Source organism: Pogona vitticeps, chromosome 1 (assembly GCF_051106095.1).
Source record: "Pogona vitticeps strain Pit_001003342236 chromosome 1, PviZW2.1, whole genome shotgun sequence".
Classification (NCBI taxonomy): Eukaryota; Metazoa; Chordata; class Lepidosauria; order Squamata; family Agamidae; genus Pogona; species Pogona vitticeps.
In genome coordinates this window covers 4,334,215-4,352,501 of record NC_135783.1, presented here as the reverse complement: position 1 = coordinate 4,352,501, position 18,287 = coordinate 4,334,215, and the positions used below count along the sequence as shown (strand labels likewise).

The window sequence follows — 18,287 nt, the reverse complement described above, 5'->3', positions numbered from 1 at the left end:
ACGAGGAAATCGCTTAACAATGACATTTTTGTGGTCACTTTTGCAATCGCAAAATGATGTTTTAATAGGGAAAAATCGCTTCCCGATGATCGGTTCCCTGCTTTGTGAACAAATTTTTCGCTTAACGATGATCAAAACAGCTGATCGTTGAGCTTTCAAAATGGCTCCCCACTGTGTAAAATGGCTATGTTTTAGGACGGATTCCTCGCTTTACAGGCACCAGAAAATGGCCGCCCTATGGAGGATCTTCGCTGAATGCTGTAGTATTTCGCCCATTGGAATGTATTGAACCGGTTTTCAAAGCATTTCAATGGGATTTTTACTTTTGCTTGATGACAATTTCATTCTACAGCGATTTTGCTGGAACGGATTATCCTCGTCAAGTGAGGCACCACTGTATCTCCTTGAGGCTAACTCTGAAGTAAAACCCATTGTGCATAATAGGATTTTTTTCTCAGCAAACATGTTCAGGATTCCTTGTTAAGGGTCTCTTAGAATTAAGAGAACTATAAAATACGCAGCAGCCAGAGTGCTGACTGGGGCTGCTTATGGGGAACACATAGCCGATCTGTTACAGCAGCTCCACTGGCTGCCGATTCGTTTCTGGGCTGAATTCGAGGTGTTGGTTTTAACCTATAAAACTTGGGCCCAAGCTGTGTCAAGGAGTGCATCTTCTTTGATGAGCCTCCTCAAGTGTTAAGATCATTCTCTTGGTCCCACCTTCACAGCTGCATTTGGTGGGAAAATGGGAGAGGGACTTCTCTGTGGCTGCTCCCAGCCTCTGGAACTCCCTCCCACTGGAGGTCAGCCTGCCCCCTTCTTTGCTGTCCTTCCGCAAGCAGGCAAATACCTTTCTTGACAGGCAAGCTTTCTCTGAGTGATTAGCTTCCTGAGTGGAGGTTTTTAATGGATTGTTGTGTTTACTGTTTTGAATGGTGTTTTGCTGTTACTTACGATTTTTGTATGGTATATGTTTGATTCCTTTTCGTATTTGTGTACTCACTGTGAGGGAGTGGCTATGGAGACCTCTCCCTCAATCCATGAGCCATCCCCCCCCCACACCCTGGTCTATGTCCGAGGGATGAGAAACTGTTTACAACCTCCTTCCCCCCCCCATGGGAAAATTACAGTTGTCACCACTGTGGGATGGAGGAAGGAGACAAGAGGAAAGGAACCTGAGAAGGATTGAGCAGAAAGGAAGGGATGACAGACAGAACAACCATGGTAGAGGGGTATCTGGTTGCAGGAAAAGAAGAGAGGGAGGTAGAGGTTAAGGAGATAATAAAAGAGGGTGAAGAGTGGGGAGATACAGTGGAGGAGGAGGAGGAGGAAGAAAAGAAGGCTGGAGATCTAGCCATAGGTTGGGATGGATTGAGCTTGAGAACCCATGGACCTAGGAAGTGGTGCACATGAGAACTTCCCTTAGAGGAAATAGAGACGAGCAAACCTCGTCCAAAACCCTCTTATTGGGAACAGTGGTAGCAAAAGCAGCTCTGGAGACCCAAGAAAGGAAGAGGTCACAGAATCAGAGGGGGAAGAATGGGCAGTCCAGGTATACCCCAAAACGAGCGGTCCTTGGAAGAAGGAGCGACACCCAGAGAGGGTCCGAACTCCCAAGAGAGCAGCAGAAGGGGAGCGGGCGAGGCACTTCCGTTGCAAAACATTACGCACAAATCAGCGCGCACCACTGCACAAGCCTACCAACCACAAGACGTTTGGTGGAACTCCCTGCTACAAGACTTCAAGAAGAGCGGTTGAGTTTACTCCCATTTACTGATGACACCGAACCCACCAAAATTGCTGTGGAAAACCCTCAGTTATGGTTAAATCAAAGTTTGTTACCTGCACCTTTTGACGCATAGTTTATTAAAGAGGGAGGGGAGGAACCGCTGAAGGTAAAACAAGAACTCAATCACACTCACTGTTGTTAGCTTTCACATTTTAATGATCACAGTGTTTTAATGGAGATGCCAGGAAAAAAGACCTCAGCTCATGAAATCAATGTGCTCTACTACCAAACTGTGACTGCACTCCTCTATTATCTTCCTTATTAATAAATTAATATTATCCCTATTATTAGCACTAATGATATTTCAAGGAAGTACTATATTGAATTAGGCATAATTTGTATCTCTTACTGGACAATTTGTCAATTGAAGGCATGAAATACAATTCCAAAACCAGTCCTTTTGTTCTGCATGTTATTTATTTCCGAATATTACATCTGATTTTCTTAAGAATAGCATGTTCAAACAGCAGCCGCCTCATAATCTGGAGCAATGGAAGACTCTCAATCTGTTTTAGTACATCGTAAAACGAAATGCCGTTGGGATCATTTAAGGCCTTACGTAACTGAAAATGTTTATCATGAAGAAGGAGCCAAAACATAAAACTGGATTTTACTTGGTGTGCTTCACGACAGAACATCAATAAAAACAGAATCCCATAAAACTAATAAGAGGTCTGGCTTAACTGGGTCAGTCAGCAAATAAAATACCCTTGGCTAAACCTCTCTCTGCATAAATTAGTGTTAACTCTATCGATAAGTAAATTGAAGTGACTGTGTTGAGAATCAGCAGAACCTCAGCGCAAGACCTGACGAAGTCAACCATGGGGTGGTTACCTATAAAGTCAAGCATAAAAAAGAGGCACAATAATAATAATAATAATAATAATAATAATAATAATAATAATAATAATAATAATAATAATAATAATAACAACAACAACAATAACAACAACAACAACAACAACAACAACAACAACAACAAGAAGAAGAAGAAGAAGAAGAAGAAGAAGAAGAAGAAGAAGAAGAAGAGCCAATATCTCTAGCCTTGTTGTTCTTATAGTTGTAAAATACTTAAGAAGCAATGACTGGCTGGATTATCATCATGTTGTAAAGTACAGAGAGGAAGAGCAGGGTGGGGAAGAAAAGTATGCTATGACACACCCATGGATCTATGAGAAAGCAGTATCAAAAAAGTTTACAGCATCCATTTCTGACTTCTAACCGAAACTCCCTATTATCTCAACAGAAATTACTGGGAATTACTGATAAGTCTATCACAGTCTTGGTATTGGCACCACAAGATACACCTCACTATACAAAGAAGAAAAAGTAAAATAAAGGGAGAGCAATGATCATAGAATGAACTTGCTCCTCTTCTGAACTTGCTCCAATTTGTCAGCATCCTTCTTGAAGTGTGATGTCTAGAACCGGACACAAGATTCAAGGGGAGGCCTAAACAGTGCTGAATACGGTGGAGCTAGCACCTCGGAGGAGTTGGAGACTACACTTCCGTTAATGCAGCCTAAAATAGCATTGGCCTTTTTTTGTAGCCAAGCCACCTTAAGTCCTTGTCAAGAAGAAAGATGCATCAACATCTCCGTTGAAACTGATTAGAAGTACCTGGACTAGAGATGCTTCCAGGAAGTAGACAAGGCTACCCTCTTCTCGTGTGCAAAGGCAAGTCTTTGAAACTGAAAGAATATACTGTAAAACACCTCTCTTGACCAACTACACCACGGTACTAAATACACCTTTGTATGTATTTTGCAGGGCTTTTTAAAAGAAAATAGAAACAACCTCGGGAAAGTGGAAATAATGACCAAACATCAGCTGGAAATTGATGCTGTCGATGGTGACAAAAATCCATTTGGAATTTGCTGGGGAGGGGTGGAATCCCCTGTTGGCTATCTCACAGTCAATGCTGCTTATATTTAAAACAAACAAACAAACAAACCTGTACATCATGAATACAAATACACATTCACATCGCTTCTGGATTGACTCTCAGCACCCAACCTAGTAAGGCCACACACCTGGTATCTAGACAGGCAGGACATGAGGCTGCTACGCTTACTTTTTGCTTTCCTGAGCAAATGAAGAAGAAAAAATACAAATGCGATGTAAGCTATGAGCCTTACGTCGCTTTAACCTCCCTCAAGCAAAGACAAGCCATAGAGGTACCCCTTGAGGGCACCGTTGCCTGTGGAGACCTCTGTTGCTACCCTCCGATTGTGACACGCACTCCCCTTGGAGGCCCCATCAGATCCCCCTCTTGCTGGTTTTAGAGAGAAATTTGTGAAAACACATCTTTCCACACTGGGCTTTTAAACTCTTGCACTGAAGTGATTTTTATGACGGGTTGAATTGTTTTGATGGTTGTGATTTTTTTTATGGTTTTATTGATTCAGCTGCTCTTCACCCATCTGCAATTTGTTTCTAACCACACCAAGCACGATATTTTAACTGGAAAGGCAGGTTTGCATGTAATACACAAATAAATATATTCACACTTTTGGATTTGTGCCATGACTTTATTTATCACCCGAGGTACTTAAATTCCAGAAAATCGGTGTACGCGTGCTAGCATGATGCTGAGATCGCCAGCTAGACTGTTGAGATTGCTAGAGAGACACAAAATGTGTTGAGAATTCATTGAGGGGGAGAGGCTGTAGTCGTGCTGTTAATCATTTAACATGTCAAGATATATTTGATGCATGCCCTCAATGTGCAATAGCATCTTAAATGTAATTATTGGCACAGCTATGTGAAAGAAGAGTCATATTCTTCAAAGGTCTTAGGAATCAACGTCAACAGATGGGAAACCTTGACCTCTGAGCGTTCAGCCTGGAGGCAGGCGGTGCAGCATGGCCTCTCCCAATTTAAAGAGACCCTTGTCCAGCAGGCCGAGGCAAAGAGCTAGTCACGAAAGCAGCCAAATCAGGGAGCTGGAGGGGGACAGATTGTATTTGTCTTCAGCGTGGAAGGGATTGTGTCACTCTTGAACTGGCCTTCTCAGCCACACTAGATGCTGTTCCAAGACCTCCATACAGAGCACATTACCATAGTCTCTCGAGACCGAAGGATGCCTAATATACAGTGGTGCCTCGCTTGACGAGGATAATTCGTTCCGTTCAAATCGCTGTTAATTGAAATCCTTGTCAAGCCAAATTAAAAAAACCATTGAAATGCATTGAAAACTGGTTCAATACGTTCCAATGGGCAAAATACCTGCTCGTTTTGCGAAGATCCTCCATAGGGCGGCCATTTTCTGGTGCCTGTAAAGCGAGGAATCCATCCTAAAGCACAGCGGGGAGCCATTTTGCACAGCGGGGGGCCATTTTAGAGCCGCCAATCAGCTGTTTTAAAACCGTCGTCTAGTGAAAAATCGGTTCCCGAAGCAGGGAACCAATCATCGTTAAGCGAATTTCCCCCATAGGAACATCGTTTTGCGACTGCAATAGTAATCGCAAAAACTTCATCGTAAAGCAGATTTGTCATTTAACTAGGTAATCGTTAAGCGAGGCACCACTGTAAATCTCTAATTCTTCTAAGCACAACATTTGTTCAAATTTTAATTTTGCTTCACTTGTAGAAACGCATCTGGATCTAGACGTCTCTCAACGCAAGGCTTTTTGAGGTGGTGCTCATTCAATGCGCCCCATCATCGAGAATTATTTGTGCACTGATCTTAGCCCATGCTGAACATTAGAGAACATAGCTGGACAGCTCAGAGAGCACTCAAGAAGAATCAGGAGTCAGAGCATAGCAGGGAAGGGGACTCCAGTTGCCAGACTCGCTTGTCAAGTCAGACTTAAGTTGCTCTGGAGACTCAACTCAGACTCGGCTCAGAGATATTTTGCAACTTGGAACCCACCAATTGTGCCCTTTTTTCTGGGGGGGGGGAATAGCTTGTTTTTAATAGGGACTCAGGACTTGGACGGAAAGACTTGCCAACATGCCTGGAGCATGGGGGAGTTACTTTGGTGAGGATTCCTATAATTCCCCACCCTTTGAACTGTATTCTGGACATCAACTTTCCCAAAGTCCACAAGGAATAGGGAATACATTTTTGCAGCCCTTCCTGAACCGCCGTTGGCTCAGCCGGTCCCTTCCCTTTTAATTAGAAAGCAGGTCGACCCAGAGACGGAACGCCAAAGGGCAAAACAACCACATGACTCCATCTTGCTTATTAACGGCCATCACAAAGCAGACTTCGGAATCCTGGCTTTCTCTTCCCTTCTCACCAGCAAGACAGAGGCTGATGCCCACGCAGAGGCACGAGACAAAACACTAACCGTGGAGAGGGCTGTCTGTCAATGGAGGAAAGAAGGATTCTCAATGGCTCAAAGTCTTTCTTGGAGAAGGGAAATAATGGGGAGGCTGGACGGCTGAATGGTCTGGCAGCGGGCGCCAGAGGCGCTAGCCAAGGAACACACACACATCATTAAATGCCACTGGTGTTACTTGCTCACGCATGTACCTGAGCCACCACCATTACTGCCATTGTGAAATTCTTCCCCCAACACAATACCCTTGGGCTGGGCTCCAAAAAGCTAATTTAGAAGCAGCGAAAGGCTTTGGCTAGAATTTGTGACTCTCCCCTCTTTAAACAAGAGGGCCCACAATTACCATAGAATCATAGAGTAATTGAGTTGGAAGGGGTCTAACAAGGCCATTGAGTCGAACCCCCTGCTCAACATAGGAATCCAAATCAAAGCAGATCTGAGAGACGGTTGTTCCTCTTGAATGGTTCCAGTGTTGGAACACTCACCACCTCCTGAGGTCATTGGATTGATTGTCGTACTGCTCTAACTGTTAAGAATTTGTTCCTGATAGTCAACCGAAATCTGGCTTCATGTGGTTTGAGCCCATTCTTACGCATCCTGCACTCTGGGATGATCAAGAACAGATCCTGCCCCTCCTCTGTAGGTCGACCTTTCAAGGATCTGAAAAGTGTTCTTCTATCTTGTCTTCTTTTCTCAAGGCCAAACATGCCCAGTTCTTTCAGTCTTTCCTCATCCTTACTACCTTCCTTTGAATGTGCTCCAGTTTGTTGGCATCCTTCTCAAAGTGCAGAGTCCAGAACTTGACAGATTGGAGACTAGGCTTCAAATTTAACAAAACAAAACAGCCACCAGGACTCTCCAAAATATTTTAAAAATATTTCGTACACAGGCACATCTTGGAATATACACAGGAGTTTTAACAAGTAACATCTCATGACCCCCCCACTCATCTTTTGAGGCTGGATAGAGGAGGTTTTCTCTATTTTCCATACTATTTTTTAAAAATGTCCTATAGTTGAGCTGGAGTCCCAAAGGCAGTTCATGTCATTCTGCCAACTCCTGTGACGTTGCTGGAACCAGTTGTATTGGCTCTTGCCTTTCCACTGGAGAGGGGGGATTTGCTGCTTGGGTAACAGCCTATCCTCCATACTACTTTACCCAGGCTTCATGCTCTGGAGAGGGCACTTCTCGATACAGAACATGTTACCATAGTCTCTCGAGACTGAAGGAGGCCTATGATAGTCGAGAGCAGAAAACGAGCCTGATGCTTGCTTCCAGTTCAAAATAATCGGAAACAGAGAATGGCATGAAAACATGACTGCTGCCAACTACACTTTCCGGAGAACGCCAAAAGCATTTTAAAGAAAGACTGCATTTAATTACAAAATAAACCCCTTACAAAATAAAATTTCAAGCTCTGGGTGGCTCTTTTCGCCACACGGGACACAGGCGTCCGTCAAGCTGAATGACTGACTGAGCCCAAGGCAGGGTTACCCATTCTCCCTACCAGGAACTCCCCGAGCTGTCAACGATATGGTCATTTTCCTAACTTTGTTCTTGGAGACCCTGTTAGCTGGAATTGCCACAGATGGCCCCTGACACCTTCTGCCTGCAAGGAGGCCCACAGTGGCTCCAGTGCTTCTCATCCTAGCCCCCCACCCCCACTGCCATCAGCCCCCTTGGCCAGGGAAGTACATCCCTATGGTGTCAGAGTACAAACACAGAAAGCAATGCAGAAACATTACTTCCCCGAGTCCACTAGCAGCATCTGGGGAAGACTAAGGGAACATGAATCATTCTATATGACTTTTCCTCCTTTCCATCAGAGCAAAGTAAGACACGGCATAGCCTCCAATGACACGTATTTCCATTAGCCCTATGGATCTAGAGCTTCCTCCCCCACCCTCCCAGGAAAATACTTGTATCTGAAAAACCATTTCTCTCTGGGCCAGATGTGCGTGCATCACTGGAAGAGGAGAAATCATATTTAATTTCTAGCTTTAGAAACTGCTTTCACTTTTTTGCTTTTCCAGTCTCTGGCACTTGAATCTTCCTCTCTTTGAAGAGATCTTGTAGCTGTGCTGTTATTTATTTATTTATTTATTTATTTATTTATTTATTTATTTATTTATTGTATTTATACCCTGCCTATCTAGTCATTTCGACCACTCTAGGCGGCTTACAACATAAAAACATAACAAGTTTAAGAGAAATTTATAACACTTAATTAATCAAATGATTCTTCAAGATGGGAAATATACAAAATAAATCAAATAAAAAGAGAAAGGAAGGAAAGAGGTCAGGAATTAATTGAAGGGGAAGTCCTGCCTATACATCCATGTTTTAAATTGATTTTTAAAAGTACCCAGCGAGGGAGCCACGCGAATCTCCGGAGGTAGGTTATTCCAGAGGCGAGGAGCCACCGCCGAGAAGGCCCGGTTCCTTGTTTTTTTCCTTCCGGGCCTCCCTCGGCGTCAGGCTCCTCAGCGTCAACTCCTGACTCGCGCATGTGACACGGGTAGACTTAGGTGGGAGTAAGCGTTCCGCCAAGTATCGAGGTTCTAATCCGTTTAGGGCTTTATACGTAAGCATCAAGACTTTAAAGTCGATGCGGAACCAAAAGTTACAGTCTTAGGTCTCTGCCCATTCCAGACAATTAGTTTAAAAAGGGAAATCTCCAGGCCTATCTCACTTTTTGGTTCCGGAGTGTTTCCGTGAACAAAGAAGTTAGTTCATTGAAGACGTGTAGGCTTACTTTTTTTTTTTTTTTTTTTTTTTTTTTTTTTTGGACTTATATACCGCCCCATAGCGCTACAAGCACTCTCCGGGCGGTTTACAATTTTAATTATACAGGCTACACATTGCCCCCCCAGCAAGCTGGGTACTCATTTTACCGACCTCGGAAGGATGGAAGGCTGAGTCAACCTTGAGCCGGCTACCTGGGATTTGAACCCCAGGTCGTGAGCACAGTTTTAGCTGCAATACAGCGTTTTAACCACTGCGCCACGAGGCCCTTCATAGCAATAGAAGTAACGAAAATATAATATCTCCATAGCTGCATCGTATAGTTCTTCAGGGAAAGGAACATTACTTGTGCACCTCCATTTCATACATTCATATGCGTGCACCTGCATGGACAGGGGTAGGTTCCCAACAATTTTGTGAGTCTGTATTTATTTATTTTATTAGATTTATACCCCACCCATCTAGACAGGGTCTACTTAGATGAGAAGCAGAACTGGAGTTGTTACTTTTTCTGACTACAACTCCCAGCAGGACACAGCTAATACAACCACTGGCCACGATGGCCAGGAGCTTCCAGAAGCTGCTAGATTCTGGGAGTTGAAGACCAAAACATTCCTAACAGATCTGATGAGGATATAAATTTGTACCTGAGCAATATCATTCGGACGGGACTTATCTGAAAGATGCTTTCTTCTTCCAATCCCAGAAAAGACTTGTTCCCAGGAAAAATAATATTTACAGTATTTGAGGGCACCAAACCTTTTAGCCTTCACTCTTTACTAGGGTAGGAAATGTGTGCTTCTTGACTGGGGTAGGAGCTCCATTCGATGCACACAGCTAGATCTCAGCTCGTTTTTTCCTGGATATTTTGAGCCCCTCTTTTGTTCCTTGCTAGACAGAAGCTCTTCTCTTTCCTGATGGTTCTTCCATACTTTCTTGCTGATGTCATGGCCAGTCCAGCTCAAAGGGAGTGGCTCATCGCTGGAAAACTATTCCTTCCTTATTGCAAAACTCAGATGTTAACAACAACAAAAAAACAACGAAGAAGTTTTGGTCAGCAGCCCGGGAAATACCAAAGAAGCATTACTCTCTCTCTGTGCTGTCAGACATTATTTTAGATGACCAGCATGATAATGGTCCCTTTCTCTTATCAATTCACAACACCACTGCAAGTAGAACTGGCCTAACAATCCTAGGCTAGTTTATTCAGTATAGATTCTTCCTCCAGAAGCATTTCATTGAAATAAATCTGAATAAATAAAATTAAAATGTTTGATTTAAATTTTAAAAATCTGATTTTTTAAAAAAGTTTTTTTTAAGTTAATCTGCCCTGTTCAGCAGTAAGTCTTTTTCATAAATTAATTCAATGGGGCTTCCACTTTTGTGAAACGTTCACAGCACTGGAGCTTAAAAGAGGGAGCCCGGTCAGCCTCTGCATGCTTACTGGTTCTTGATACTAATTCATTTAATTCCCAGAAGTCAGGAGAATTGTGACTCAATGTTTGGACAATCCAGTCTTTGCATCTCTTGAAGGAAACTAACTGTTTCTCAATGCCTGGAGGACCTGACTAACTGCAGATCACATCCGCTTCTGTGATGGACTTGTATTAGTAATGCCCATCCTCTGGATTGACCAGACAGCATGCAGTGATCCCCAATCTTGGGCCTCCAGATGTTCTTGGACTACAACTCCCAGAAGCCTTCACCACCACCTCTGCTGGCCAGGATTTCTGGGCGTTGAAGTCCAAGAACATCTGGAGGCCCAAGGTTGGGGACCACTGATGTATAGGACCCTTTTGTTGACTTTGCAGAGTTAATGGGCAGTTTATGTGGCTAAGCATCCCTTCCCCTCTGGTGGCCTCCAGATGCACTTGTGCCCATCACTGGCACCAGCTGAGGATGATAGGAGATGTACAGATCTGGGCAAGGCTGCTCTAGTTGAAGAAAACAGAGACAGCCAAATAGCTGTGATTTCGCTGTAGCTCTCTGTAACCCGAATGGCCCTGGGGGGAAATTATAACTTAGTGAAGAGAACTTCTCTTCAAGGTGGGAGCAGGAGATGTTTACACAGGACTTAGAAGAGTTAATCTTTTGGGGGGGTGCAAGTCACAGAAATATGGGTCGGCATGGTAGGGGTATGCTAGCGGTAAACTAAAAAGAAGCTTGTCCAAACTCTGATGTTGCACCAGCAGGGAAAAAAAAACAAAGGGTCTGAAGTAGGTAGCAAAGATTAATGTTGCCTATCATTTCAAACTATATTTGATCTTTCATTCCCAATTTATAGGTCGACTCTCAGTTTACTCTGCTGCTTGGATGTGTATTTTTCTCCTTCTAAAAGTAATTTTTGATCAATTATTTAAGCTCTTCCTCGCCTCCCCCTTTCTGTAAGAGCAGCCAGAAATAAAAACCTTTTTAAAAAATAAAAGGAAAATGCACAGTGGAACATAAAGCCGACTTTTAAGACTGAATTGGGATTTAGGTCTTATTTTAAGGACTCAGCCACAAAATGCATAAAATGTGTGTTACTTTCTCCAGCTAGGGAATTCCAAATGTGGTCCAAAAAATCCTATCTGTCTTCAGTCCAATACATCCGAAGGGCATGCATTTCAGTAAAGCAGGACTTCTATATGAATGCCCATCCCCTGAAAAAGCCAGTTTCCATTTGTCTTGAGACTGATAAACATGCATGGTGGGCATGCAGAATGGGGTGACATAAGATGCGCACACAACTCCACCCCAAGATTCAACCCTTTGCGTTTCCAGACTCAAAAGTAGGCTTGGGAAATGCAAAGAGCTTGGAAACATCACAGTTTTTGGACTACAACTCCCAGTTACACACTTTTTGTGGCCTAGAATGGACGGAACCGACATTCTCAGAGCTCTGGTCGAAAAAGTAGCTTTCCTGAACTTTGGGAAATACCTCGGCTGGAACCATTGGAGAGTTTCCCTTGAAATTGATGTTCCTGAGTAGGAATGCGCATCAAGCACTGGTTTGGCAGTTCATGTTGGTTAATTTTTCTGCCACACAGGTATTTGGCGCTTCTAAGTCCCACCTCCTCCAGCAGCTGCCCATTCAATTTTGGAGGATGCTGCCTCCACCCAACGGAGGAGGCCGGTCTGGGAAGGGCCCAACACCAGTTCAGCCAAAAAAAACACAAACTGGTAGTCCGTGCCCACGTCTACTCCTGAGCAGTCCGGGCCAACTAACTACGTGGTTTCCGGTCCACTGTGCCACCACATAGAAATAAATCTGGCCATTCAGCAGCCCATTCAGCAGAATAATTATTTTGGGTTTATTTCCTAGCCAGGAAGAAAACAAAGATTAGGTTTCTTTCCAAGTACTTGCAAACCAATGAACCACGAATCATGAAGAGGCTGATCAAATGGCTCCTGAAAAGGAAAAAGGAAACATGCAACCAACTCCTTCACTAGGGTTGTCAATCAATTCACAACACCAGCTCTTTTAAAAAAGAAGTATAACCATATAAAACATGTTGACATTATTCTTTAGAAACCACAACATTCCAACACAAAAGAGGAGGTTTCATATAAATAATTGTGTACCTGGATATCTGTAACAAATGCCTCTTTAATGCATAACCAGGAAGACCTTTCTAATACAGTGGACCCTCTACTTACAGAATTAATCCGTATTGGAACGGTGGTTGCAGGTCGAAAAGTCTGTAGGTCGAGTCTCCATTGACCTACAATGCATTGAAAACCAAATAATCCGTAACCAGACGTTTTTGTTCCATTTTTGTTCCATTTTGGTTTTTTTTTTTTCTGGTCTGTAGGTCGATTGTCCGGCTGCAAGTCGAACCTAAATTTTGCGGCCAGAGAAGTCTGTAACTCGAAAAGTCTGAAAGTTGAGCTGTCTGTAAGTCAAGGGTCCACTGTATTCAGCTGAGATCCCTTTACCATGCAAGTTCAGCCTATTCTCCTAACATACATAACAACCCCTAAATTAATCCATCCACAAAAATCTCACATTAAAACACAGCAGTTAGTTTTTAAGATGCCACAACGCTTTTGTCTCTCTTTTTTCATTTCATTTGTTTTTTTTTTCTAAATCAATCTCTATTTATTTGCACATGGCAGCCCTCCCCTTTCACACCAAGTTTTCAGAGCAATTTATGGGCTTCTGAGAGATTACAACCAGCCAAAGAATGCATTCCAGAAAGCAAAACATCAGATAGATGCCTAACCTCTCTCAAAACAGTTTCCAGAAATCCACAAAAAAAGGTTTCAAAATCCTCACAAGGTTAAAATCAAACCCAGAACCTAATGCCAATCTTAACTTCCAGCAATAGTAATACTATAATCATTTCATTCAGCCGGTCAATGAACCAGTTGGGGAGAAAGCCACCAAGGTATGGTGGCCCCCATTTTTCCCATCTAAACCAAACTGGTCTCTGGTCTGCCTACAGCAATAGGCAGACATACAGGGGGGTCCCAGCTAAAGAAGGAAAGGACTGCAAATTGAACCCCTCGACCCTTTTCTTTCTAACTGAAACTGCAGCCAGGGGTTGGGGGACTGATTCACCACCAGGCCTCTTAGGAGAAGAGCAAGTGAGGGGGTCCAAGGTTACATCAAAAAAGAAGGGACTGGGAAACCTTAAGTCCAAAGCAACTTTACAGCATGTGACTATTATTATTAATACACCGAAGCAGCATTCTAGAGAACTTGAAAACCCGTTCACAACTTTTCAATGAGCCAATGAAGATATTACTCAATGTAGAACTTGGTTTTAAGCATTTTAAGGCTCTCCTAAAGGTCCTCAAGGAAGCTGTGATATGCATGGTGCCAAGCCACCTCTTTCTGCCTCTGAATTACAGTGGCACCTCGACTTACGAACGTCTCCACTTGCGAATGATTTGAGTTACGAATGGCTCCGTTCGCAACAAGTTGCTTCGACTTGCGAACAGAGCCTCGACTTACGAAACAAAAAAACAAACAAACAAAAAACTCTTTCCTGCCCTTTTTTTGACCTAAATTCATCTTAGGTCAAAAGAAAAAAAATATATAAAAATCCCCCCCCTAGTGGTAGAGTACAGATTAACCAGCTTTGCATTAGTTCCTATGGGAACTAATGCCTCTATCTATGAACAGCGCCTCAACATACGAACAGAAAAGAGTAGGTACGGATTAAATAGTTTTAAATGCATTCCTATGGAACTTTTCGACATACGAACACCGTTCCAATACGGATTAAGTTTGTAAGTTGAGGTACCACTGTACTACTCACCAAAATGAGGTAGTGGAAGGGCACTGGTCCTTCAAGGCCATCAGATGCACAGGAGCTACCAGATACCAGGAAGGGAAGGGATGCACAACTCTTGAACCATGTCCAAAATCCTCTGCCCGAGAAGCGACCCGAACCTGCTGCCATATTGAGGTTGCGAAGTTACGTGATGGCAAGAAAATCTAACCCTTAATATAGTCTGCTGTTTTTCATATTCCCAAAAAAGACCAGAGTGAAGAGAACCAACCATGAAAACAAGACAATACACACAAATTTGAACGTTTGCAGACGCTAGCTGTACACATGCAGGCATGTCTAGCAAATACAGGGTGAAATCCGGCGGCACAAGTACGCCAGGCGCACAGTGGAAATTAAGTCATTATCAGCACCTACTGTTGCCAAGAAAGACTTTCTCTGGCAAATATGGGGTGCAGTTGGTCGTACTGTACCCAAGTTGTGTGCACCCAAATCAAAGTATATCTGACAAAAGGTTGTCTAATTTTCTCTTGAATGTCTTGGGCTTCCCTCCAATGTGGATACATGACAGTCCCCAAGGCTTCTAAGAAACACAGTCCAACACCATATGGGAACAACTGTTATAGAGATTACGGTCACATGAATACGTGTTTAATTAATGATTGCAGACAACAGACTAAACAGAAGCAGATGAGATATAGAATACAGGTGGGCGGCCCTGGGATTCCAGGTAAGTGGCCCTCCAAAGCTGCCTCCTCTCTGTTCCTTTTACATTTGCAAGGGTCCCGTCTAGCCCTTGGAGAAACCCAGAGACAGAAGATCGGACACCCGAGCTGCGGAAGTTGCCTTCCCGTGGGATAAAGGCAGGATCTCTGAAGTCAAGGAGACAGGATTCATTCCTCAGGGGTGAAAAGGGGATATGGGCAGAGGAGAAATGCATTTCCACCCGCAGAGTAGAAGAGAAGCGTATTCTACGGAGATCAAAGGTGATCTCCTCCAGAGACCAAAATAAATAAATCTGGGAACATTAGCAGCTGTTTGGAATGTTTGCCTTTGTGCAAAGCCGCCATGGCTCTGGTATGTCGCAAGAAAATACTGAGTTGTTTTAACTTTGGCCTGGACTGATCTGCAGCTCTGACTGTACTCCTCCAGTCCTACGTCTTCCACTTATTTTATACAATCATTTCTTCATCTTCGCATAGCTAGGAAAGGATGAAGAGTCTTGTGTCAATGAACCAAATACATGACCGCTCAACCTCTCCATAGACACACCTACAGATACCGAAAGAACTGAACCCACTATGCACAGAGGCTTCTGCAGTTTAACCCACAGCGCCACCATGTCCTTTCTTAAGGGTTTATGACCTCGATAATTATTAGAATTTCTTTCTCTGAAATCAGATACCCATTTCACCTGGTCCTCTCAATCCATGCCATTAAAAGTAGCTACACCAAGGAATTGGACCATAAAGAAGGCCGACTGCCGAAGAATGGATGCTTTGGAATTGTGATGCTGGAGGGGACTCTTGAGAGTCCCCTGGACTGCAAGGAGAACAAACCTATCAATTCTAAAGGAAATCAACCCTGAGTGCTCACTGGAAGGACAGATCCTGAAGCTGAGGCTCCAAGACTTTGGCCATCTCATGAGAAGAGAAGACTCCCTGGAAAAGACCCTGATGTTGGGAAAGTGTGAAGGCAAGAGAAGGGGACGACGGAGGACGAGATGGCTGGACAGGGTCATTGAAGCGACCAACAGGAATTTGACCCAACTTTGGGAGGCAGTGGAAGACAGGAGGGCCTGGTGTGCTCTGGTACATGGAGTCATGAAGAGTCAGACATGACTTAACGACTAAACAACAACACACACCAAGGCAACCCACCAAAGAGGACCCACGAGGAATCAGGTCTTTTTGGTGTTGGCCCCCCCAGTCTCTGGAATAAGTTACCAACAGAGATACGCCAGGCTCCTTCCCACCTTATATTCAGGAAATTGGTCAAAACATTTCAAAGCTGCCTTCGAAAACTGATTCTCCTGCTAATGTTCATGTGATTTTTCTCCCTCATTTTTGGTATGAATTTTAGAGCTACACTGGTAGATCGCCACATTATATTTTGTTATATGGGTTTTGTGTGGCTTAGGATTTAACCTCCAGTGGTCCCCAACCTTGGGCCTCCAGATGTTCTTAGACTACAACTCCCAGAAGCCTTCACCACCACCTCTGCTAGCCAGGATTTCTGGGACTTGAAGTCCAAGAACATCTGGAGGCCCAAGATTGGGAAACCACTGCACTAAACCACACAGGTTGTTAGCTACCAGGCCAGATTCAAGAAAAGAGCATCAGATTCAGGACTGAAGAACAACAGAAAGAACAAGAGTACAGCACAGCAGTGGTATAATACAGATACTACGAGTGAACCTTAGCCATTCTTTGCCTTGCTACACTGAACATCTGGAGGCTCAAGGTTGGGGGTCCCTGCAAGTATGAACCATCCAGAGTAATGCTTGCACCAATGAAGCAGTAGATACATCTAATAAATAAACAAACCCAGAAAAGAGACCTTCATGTCCTAGAAAAGTGACATGACATCCTAGAATATTACCCAGAGTGTGAACCTTCAAAATCCACAGCCCTAAAAACAAGGTATACATACATACCAGGGGTCTACGGGGAAGGTTGTCCTTCTGCAGGACTGCAAAAGCTTTGGAGAGAGGAAGTTGCAGGTTTCATTCCCATCCTCTCCGGCCAGGAGATGATTCAGGGAGAAAAACTAGAGGGAAATCTGAGGTAGAAAAAAACTGGTACCTCGTTGAACCCATCTTAAAAGAGAGGGCCGGGCAAAATAGCCATCAAATTCCGCATGAGCTGATTTTCTGGCGTTACCTCTGAGCCAATAAGTTCCCCATGACCGTTGCACAACTATGCACCTGGCAAATCCATTGCACACTAATGGCAACACAAAACGAACCAGCATGAATGTTCTCCATTGGGGGGGGGGGGCAGGCAGTCACAGAGGGGAAAAGGGCAGCTGTGCGCTTCAGGACCAAAAAAACCCCACGGCATCCGTGCCTCCAGCCGGCATCCCAAGAAAACACCTGGAGGTCCAGGTGTTCAGCAGGGCACCCCGAAGGGAAAGATGGTCTCAAACTCCACAGCGCTTGACACCCGGCTCCTCCACGCCTCCCCACGCTCAAGGTCTGGCACTCCAAACACCCCCAGTCGCCCCTGAGTGTGCCCGGGAAACAACCACACCCGGACACACAGCCTCCCACCCTGGTCCGCCTCCGCCTGCTCTCTTCACCTGCCCGCCCGCGGGTGCGCTACCTTGCAGGGGGGGGACCCGGTGGATGCCGTGCCAGGCGCCCACCTTCCCTGCGCAAACCCTTGGCAAGGCAAGGCACCCCGACCCCCTTCTCCCTCTCCCCACACGCCCCAAACACCACGGGCAGCCCTTCAGAGCTCAGGCCCGGCCGGATCCTCGGGCGCCGCAACACCGTTTCCCACCCGGGGCTGCCTGCCTGCCTGCCTGCCTCCAAGCGCGCCCGGCGCCCCTCTCCATCACCCGGAGCGCCGAGCAGGAGCCGTGGCAGGGAGGCGCCTCCCCTCGCGCGAGCGCTCGGCAGACCCTACCTGGGCATCTCCAGGCAGCCCGGGAAGCAGGCCGGCTTGCCAGATGCGCTCCCAGATGCGGGGGAAGCGGCGCGCCGGGCTCAGAGGGCGAAGCCGCGGCGCCCAGGCTCCGGCAGCGTTGGGAGCGAAGCGCGAGCCCCGCGCGCAAAAACCCCGATCGAGAGAGAGAGAGCGAGCGAGAGAGAGAGAGGAGTCAGCTGCATTGTGGGAAGCCGAGCTTTTGCAAGGGGGGGGGGAGAGGAGGAGAGTGGGAATGGCACAGGATCGCGCGCCCCCCGGTGGAAATCCAGAGGGTGGACGAGGAGGGGGGAAATCCTGATGGGATGCGTTTCCCCCTAAGTCCTGGAGCAGGGGCACCTTGAGAAACAGCCCAGGGCAATTCCCTTGGAGGCTGAGAAAACTGATAACATAAATGTTGTTGTTTTGTCCTTAAGTCGTGTCCGACTCTTCGTGACCCCCATGGACCACAGCATGCCAGGCCTCTCCTGTCTTCCAATGCCTCCCAGAGTTGGGCCACATTCATGTTGGTGGCTTCGCAGACACTGTCCAGCCATCTCATCCTCGGTCGTCCCCTTCTCCTCCTGCCTTCACACTTTCCTAACATCAGGGTCTTTTCCAG

At 45.1% G+C, this 18,287-nt stretch overlaps 1 protein-coding gene across 3 annotated transcripts in view; it reads right to left on the bottom strand.

Annotated features, from left to right (window-relative positions):
- EXTL3 (exostosin like glycosyltransferase 3) overlaps positions 1–17,822 on the bottom strand; it is a 173,639-nt gene extending 155,817 nt beyond the window's left edge. For 2 of the 3 annotated variants that reach the window (XM_072986448.2, XM_078381667.1), the window contains exon 1: positions 17,669–17,822. The gene's annotated coding sequence lies outside the window, so the exon portion shown is untranslated. The remainder of the gene's footprint in view (positions 1–17,668) is intronic. The other variant, XM_072986456.2, reaches the window with a different exon arrangement.
- Positions 17,823–18,287: the final 465 nt, after the last annotated feature.